The following is an 8,460-nucleotide window of genomic DNA, read 5'->3' as shown; positions in this document are numbered from 1 at the left end:
AGGTGAGGAAGACAAAGATAAAAAAAATACCCAATTGAGAAGTAGATTTTGCATATCAAGAAGTTTTTCTTATCCAAGCTCTTCATATCCACTCAAATGTTTGATTTTTTTTTTAAGTTGGTTATCATTTGTACAAGGGCTTAAAGTTTTACTGAACAGACATTTGCTAAGTACCTACTGTGAATACTGAAGAATCATGCACAACAGTAAATGATAAATATTTTGGAAAGTTATAAAATAAAAGACTATGTGAAGTCTGAGGTGGAGTAGCTACAATAAACTAGTGGGAATGAAGGAATGCTTCATGAAAGAGGTAGCATTTGAGGTAGACTTTAAAAGATAGAAAAGAATTCAAAAAAACGAAGAAGGGGAAAGGAGGCTTTCTAAGCAGCAGCGGGGGATTAACCAAGGAAGTTTAAGGAGAATTCTATTATTTAGAAGACAGAGATTTGTGTTATAATGGGAGATAAAGCTAAAATGAGGTTGTAGAGTTCAGCGTAGAAAAGTATTGATTTAAGTGACGAGCAATAGAGAACCATTGAAGATTTTTTTTTAGCAGAAGAATGTTGTTGTTCAGTTGTTTTAGCACTGAGCACAGATTGACTCCTAGAAGGATAAGACATTTTTCACTAAAAAAAGGAGGTCAAAAGTGTGGGTCAGATCAGGAGACTATTAAGGATAGTCTACTTGTCAGGTTTTTGGAGAAGGAAGGAATTTATGGCCAAAGAAGAACTAGAGAACATTATCAAATGCAAAATGGATGATTTTGATTACATTAAATTAAAAAGGTTTTGCATAAACCAACTCACCCAAGGAAATTAGAAATGTATATGATTCTTTCTGACCTTACTTGGGGTTCTCTTGGCAAAAATACTAGAGTGGTTTGCCATTTCCTTTTCCAATTCCCCTTTATAGATGAGGAAACTGAGGCAAACAGAGATTAAGTCATTTGCCAGAGCCACATAGCTAGTTAGTATTGAGTCTTCCTGAGTCCAGGATTGGTAATCTATCCACTGAACCACCTAGTTGTCTTAAATCAGATTCATGAAGAAAAAAGTTATTTGGCAGGGATATAAATTAGATTAGAGGAAAGATAGAGTGGAAGCAGGAAGACTAACTGGGAAGCTATTGTCATGCTAAAGAAATGGGATAGTGAGAGCCTGTTCTAAGGTAGGAGCAGGGGTAATGGAGAAAAGGGAAGAGATTCACTCATTTAGCACTTAATTATATACTGCCTTATGCTGTTATTTACTTTTAAAAATATATTTTATCTTCTCAACTAAATTATATGTTTCTGGAAGATGGGAACTACATCTTTGTATCTAAAATGCTATGCATATAGTGGATATTTAATGTTGAATAAATGAAGGATGAAGAGCATATGTACCTCTGAGTGCCTCAAATTGGAACCCAGTGCTCCAGTTTACAACTCACATGCTTACTTATGGTGGAATTTAAATCTTTATACTTTTATGAACCCGTGGTCATCAGGGATGCTTTCTACAGATATAGGTCACAATTGCTCAGTGTCTTTGTATTTCTTGTCTGTGTCTTTTCACAGATTGTCTATTGTGAGATCCATAGAGATGCTGCCCAATTTGCTCTAATTCTTTTAATATTTTGTGAAAACTGACTCAATACTGTCTCTTCTTCTCTTTTTCTCAATCTTATATCTGATCTATATTCTTGTTTAGTCATATATATATGCCTTTGATGATTTCTTTAATATCACTATTAATCATCATAGGTAACTTAGAATAGTCCACATAATCACCATGCAATGATTTATTTAGTTATTTAGTTCAACATTCATTTTACAGAAGAGGAAACTGAGGATAAGAAAAATTAAATAACTCATTCAAAGTCACACAGACAGTAAGTGGCAGAATCTGGATAAGAATCCAGGCTCTCTGATTCCAAATTCAATACTATTTTCAGTGTATCATGATGCCTTCTTTAATTTTGATTATTTAGCATCTCTTTGAACAAAATTATCCCTATAGACCCATCTGTCAAAGAATTTTGCATATTTCAACATGTATGTAGGAGGCACCTTGTTTGAGGAGAGTCTTTAGGACTGTTTTTGGTTCTTTCTGAAAATTTTATTTTTTTGCTGAAATTAATGAAGCTTAATGACATACTAAAATTAATACAGTGAAGAAAAGGCATAAAAAATAAGTTGTTTTTAATAAGAATATATGGATACCTGAAAATAATGCTTTTTATTTTTATAGAGATAGAGAATAGTTTGGACCTGAGCTTGATTGGTTCTTTGGCCACCTCAGAAGCAGCTTTCTGAGAGTCAGATTTGAAGACTACCTGTTTAAAGTGGGTACAGAAAATTGGGCAAGGAGAAAGAAGTTTTAATTTTTTTTTAACAAAGCTGATTATCTTAAAATAATCAATTCACCATTATGCTAGTTGTATTCAGCGTTTGAGAACTTGATTCTAAATTCCAGTGTTCCTATTTGCAGCCTATGTGATTTTGGGTAAATCACATAACTATTCTGAGTTCTATTTTCTCATTTGTAGAATAAGGGAATTGCAGTAGGTGAACTCTGAGGTCTTGTTAAGTTTTAAATATGTGATCTCTCTTCTCTGAGGATTTTCAGATGTCAAGCTTATTTACAGGTGCCAAACAACTAAAAGTAACAGAAATAAATGATGGGATTGTAGAGCTTAATGAAGTATACTCTATAATTAAATTCAAAGGAGGAGAAAACAATCATATCACTGAAGGTTACTTTCTATCCTGATGTCTTTTGGCACTAAAAAATACTCTAAGTAGACCCACCTTCTAGGAAACGAACAAATAAACATGTGCCCAATCCATTGTTTTTAAATATTCATGAGATCAAGTAATCTTTTATCTTTTGACAACTGCCTTGTTAATTTATGCTTCTCCTTTTTTTTTGATTTTGATGGTGTTCTTTTGGAAGCATTTGGTTTTTGTCAGTTTTCTTCCACCCGTTAATCATGCCTGTATTCATCAAGGTCTCCCCTTTCAGCCACCAGTTCTAAGATCCCACATTCAAACTTTATAAGCTATTCTGATTCATGGGGTAATATTTTGTTATTTGGAACTGTAGAATTGTTTATTGGATCAGAGATTGGATTACAAATTAGAATATGTATGCACAATTTATGCAGCCATGTAACTCCCACTCTGTCACTTTATTCATCTTATTTAACTCTTAGAGCCTCAGTTTCTCCACCTACAAAGTAGAAATGATAACATCTGTATCTAGCTTTAAGAACTCCAAATGCACAGAATCCAAACTTCAAAAACCGATAAATGGGTCTGTTTAAAGGTTTCTTTTAAACTGTGAGTTTCTTCACTGCATTTAGAATGTTTTCCTTTATACTTTATGGAAGAGCTTTGCTTGCATAAAGTGAGATATACCTGCATCCATCACAAATAATGAGGACCATTCCCATCCAAAGGAGAACTATTTTATAGAACCTATGAGACAGTTCTGCTAGTGAGGTGAACAAAAATAGAGTTTCTAGGTTGGGTAACACAGCATGTTAGTTGGTTCTCTATATGATGTGCCTTTAGGTCTCTTTGATACCAATATAGGCATTTTCCATCACATTCAAAAGGAATATAGTATGGTTTAGTGGGGAAAACATTGAACTGAAAATCAAGGAGCTTGGGTTCTAATTCATTCTCACATTTTGTATGTCTTTGGGAGAATTAACTTTTTTGTTCCCCACTTACTTCATTTGTGTCAATTGACTAATCAACAAACATTTAAGCACCTGTTATGTACCAAGCACTGCACTAAGTGCTAGGGAAAAAAAAAATAGGCAAAAGACAGTTCCTCCCCTCAAGGAGTTTACAATCTAATAGGGGAGACACCAAATAAACAAATATATACAAAGCTAAATTATATGCAGTACAAAGATGATATAATTAACAAAGGGAAGTCACTGGAATTAATGTTTTGGACATGAGGGACAGTCAGAGAGAATGTCCAGAGGAGAAAGATGGAGGATTTTGTTTGTGAAATAGCCAGAAAATCAGTGTCACAGGACTGAATTGTATGATGAGGTTTGAGCAGACTGGAAATGTAGGAAGGTGCTATGTTATGGAGGATTTTGAGTGTCAAATGGAGCATTTTGTTTTTGTTCTTGAAGATAATAGGAAACTACTGAAATTTATTTAAGTAGTGGGTAAGGAGGCTGGCTTTAGAAAAATCACTTTAGTGGTTGAATGGAGGATGGCGTGGAGTGGGGAGAGACTTGAGGCAAGCAGGCTGCCAGCAAACTGCTGCAATAATTAAGATGTGAAATGATGAAGCTCTGCACTAGAGTGATGGCAAAGTCAGAGGGCGCCTATACAGGAGATGTTGCAAAGCAGCAGAAATCAGCAGACCTTGGCAATATCTTGGAAATGGGGAGGGAATGGAGGATAGTGAGATATCTAAGACAATTCCTAGGTGGCAAACCTGAGGGCCTGAAATGATGGTGGTGCCCTCTATAATAATGAGTAAGGGTGATGGTATAACTATTTAGGGGGGAAGACAATGAATTCTATTTTGGACATACTGGGTTAAAAATGTCTGCTGGACATGTTTAACCTGAAGTGGATTGCTTGCTATCTAAGGGTGGAGAGGAGATAGGGAGGGAGTGAGAAAAGTTTGGAAGACAATATTTTGCAAGGGTGAATGTTGAAAGATTACGTGATGATAAGTTCTGATGGATGTGGCTCTTTTCAACAATAAGGTGATTCAGGCCAGTTCCAATGGTGTTGTAATGGAGAGCCATCTACACCAAGAGAGAGGATTGTGGGGACTGAGTATGAATCCCAATATAATTTTTTCACCTTTTTTGTTGTTGTTTGCTTGCAGTTTGTTTTCTTTCTCATTTTTTTTCCTTTTTGATCTGATTTTTCTTGTGCAGCATGATAATTGTGGAAATATATATATATAAGAATTGTACATATTTAACATATATTAGACTACTTGCTGTGTCAGGGAAGGGATGGGATAAGAGAGGAAGAAAAATTTGGAATACAAGGTTTTTCAAGGGTGAATGTTGAAAACTATTTTACATGTATTTTGAAAATAAAAAGCTATTACTTAAAAAGGGTGAATGTTGAAAACTATCTTTGCATTTTGATTTTATTTATGATATTATTGATATTATTTAGTTTGAAAAATAAAAAGCTATTATAAATTAAAAAAAATAAAAATAAATAAAATAACAGCTTGAGGGGGAAAAGTCTGCTATTCATCCAGTTCAAGACATTCTAGAGGCTTTTGAAGATGAGACTTCAGAGCTCAGCAGAGAGAATGGAGCAGAAAAAGTAGATTTGAGAATCATCAGCATAAAGGTGATAATTAGGCCCATAGAAATTTATTAGATCACCAAATAAAGTAGCATAGAGGAGGAGAGAAGAGGCTCAGGATAGAACCTGAGGGATGCCTATTATTAGAGGGTGGAATCTAGATAAGAATTTTGCAAAGGTGACTTTAAGAAAAGTAATTGTATTGGATGATCCTTAGATCCCATTCTGACATTCCAAATTTATAAAACTTCAACATATGCATCCAAGAGCTATTATCTTTTGGCCAGATTCAAGGAAAAATCTAGAACTGGATATTAAAAATTCACCTTCTTTACTACTCCCAGGGCATATTTTTTTCTTGATAAGGAATATAAATAAAGCTTAATGTCTTGGGTTTCTAATAACTTATTTCCAATAGCATTTTAATCTTTTCCTAAATTTTTTTTTTTTTTTGGATTTGGGGTTGGATAACATTGTAGTCAGACTGCATTGGCTTAAACAGCTTTTGGAACGTGTTTATCTGGCTTAAAATCACTTCTCTGAGGTTTGGAAGATAGTTTTGGTATTTTTTCACTTAAAACCTCTACCATAATCATGTAATTATTGTTAGGAAATTATTGTCTGGCTTTCAGTAACAAGTACATATTTGCTACTAATCTGAACAATAAGGGAATGCTAGCTTACCATTTCTTTCTCTGATACATTGGCATTATTCCATTAATGTTGGAAAATGTCAACAAATAAATACAATTTTTCTTTCTTTTTCCCTGTGATGCTTCTGTGGAGCTTAAAACTGTCTGACCTACAATAAAAGAAACTGCTCTGAATCAATGACACTTTATTAAAAGGTCTTCATGGTCCTCTCTAGTGAAGTAGACCTTAGATCTGTCTCAGCTCCGAGATGCTATCTGGGACTTATTTTTCATAAAGTTTGACATCAGGTTTTATGCCTGAACATTCTAGAGGGGGTACATAAAATACAAAATCCTATTAGTTGATAGACCTTTCTTTGAGGATGAAAAATGATGTATCAACCCCCCCAGAATGTTGGGTGTCTAAGGAAGGGTGAAGCTCACTGACTAAATGGTCATAAGATGGTAACCTGCTTATGTTGGTCAAGAAAGAGTAGTTTGTAGGTACAAAAATACACTGGGAGACTTTCCATGTCACTAAGTCCTTTTCCCAATGCTAGAATTGATTCCCATATCAGGGAAAACTAAAGATGGAAGGCTTCTAGTTAGTTTCCTATGATTAATCAAGCACACTTAGAATCTGCAGTTCATAGCTCAAGGACTAATATATAGAACTTAGGACCACTTTCCCTGTGGAACAATATCAAACTGATTAATTCTGATTGGAATAGAATAGGGGTCCGAATAAATCATTTCTCACACTTCACAAATATCCCATAGTTTATATGAGAATGTCATACCCCCAAAATAATATAATTCAATGATTCCTCACATGGTATCCTGGTTATTGATGTTAACAATTTTTAGAGGGGGCCAGTAGGGTGGGAAATGTTTGATACAGATCTATAATTTCATTATTATGGAAAACTCTCAGTATGGAAACTTCCTTCATCAATGCAAACAGGACTACTTTATAATTTGTAATCCTAGAGAAATGTGTGAGAAACCAGAGTCACATAACTAGGATATGTCAATGACTGAATTCAAGTCCAAAATTCTAAGGCACCAGTCTTGCCATATCATGATACTGAAGTTAAACAACAGCAAGAAAAACAACAGAAATGTGAAGCTTTTCTGCTTTGTGTTTATGTTGAAATTCAACATTAAGGAAGGTTTTGCCCATTGCTCCACAAATGTTTCCTTCCTAATTTTTGAAGGAGTCTGGACTTGTGATTTAATTGGTATCAAGAGCTCCTCATTTGGAAACTCTTCTTTACCCATGCAAATTGACATCCCTTCTGCAATGAATTGCTCCAAATCACATAGCCCTATGTCCGTGACAGAAGTAGGACTTGAATCCAGGCCTTTTTAATTCCAAGGTCAGCTCTTTTTCTACTATATGATCATTTCTCAAAGCGTGCTCTGGGGCCTCCCAAAGTCAGAACTGTTTTAGTTCCCCCCCGGTTACATATTAAGGCAATTTTTAGCATTTGTTTTTTAGATTAAAAATGTGTAATTCTTCTGATCATGTTTCCATATTCATCATGCATGCAAGAAAAATCAGATCAAAAGGGAAAAAGTATGAGAAGGAAAAAACAAACAATAATAACATCTTCTGAAGATGGTAGAGAGTTTGATATGGTTTAATTATGTGTTATCATGTAAAACCTATTTCCATTTTAGTCACAGCTGTGAAAAAAACAGACCAAAAGAAAAAAATGAGAAAAAAATAAGGTAAGAAAAACTATGCTTTGATCTGGTTATTGAAAGCATGTTCCTTCATGAGTCCTTTGTCCTTATCTTGAATCAGGGTGTTGCTGAGAAAAGCTGAGTCAATCACAGTTGATCATCACACAATATTACTGATACTGTGTATAATGTTTTCTTGGTTCTGGTTTATAATACTAATTTGTTTTAATTTCCAGTATAATGAATAGTGATAGACATAATCCTCATAAACAAAAGCTCTTCAAAGTCTTCAATATTTATTTATATATTTATATGTTTTATTTTATTTTTTAGATTACATCTGTACATTTATTTTTTACTTATTTCTATATGGGTCATGTTTGGAGAGAAAAAATCAGAACAAAAGGGAAAAACAATGAGAAAAGAAAAAAAAGAAGAAGAAAGGTGAAAATAGTGTGTTTATTCACATTCATTCTCCATAGGTAGAGACCTCTGGATACAGATGGCATTTTCCATGCAAAGTTTATTGCTCTTGAATCACTGAATGGCCTTAATAATTTTTGAGAATGCAAATTATTCCTGAGACTAAAAGTTGAGAATTGCTTTTATGTTCACCTACCTCTGATTTAAATTATATTATTTCAAAATATACATTGAGGTGCCTTAACATGAATAACAACTAGATGGCTCCATGGATAGAAGGTTGGGCCTAGAGTCAGAAGGATCTGAGTTCAAATAAGTCTAGCCTTAGACATTGATTAGTTGCATGACCCTACATAAAACACTTGACCTTATGTGAATATTTATTCTATAGTGAAAGCTAAATGAAAGCAAAAACTGTCCCAT

This window comes from Antechinus flavipes, chromosome 2 (genome assembly GCF_016432865.1).
Source record: "Antechinus flavipes isolate AdamAnt ecotype Samford, QLD, Australia chromosome 2, AdamAnt_v2, whole genome shotgun sequence".
NCBI lineage: Eukaryota > Metazoa > Chordata > Mammalia > Dasyuromorphia > Dasyuridae > Antechinus > Antechinus flavipes.
Note: the sequence above shows the minus strand (reverse complement) of the source record.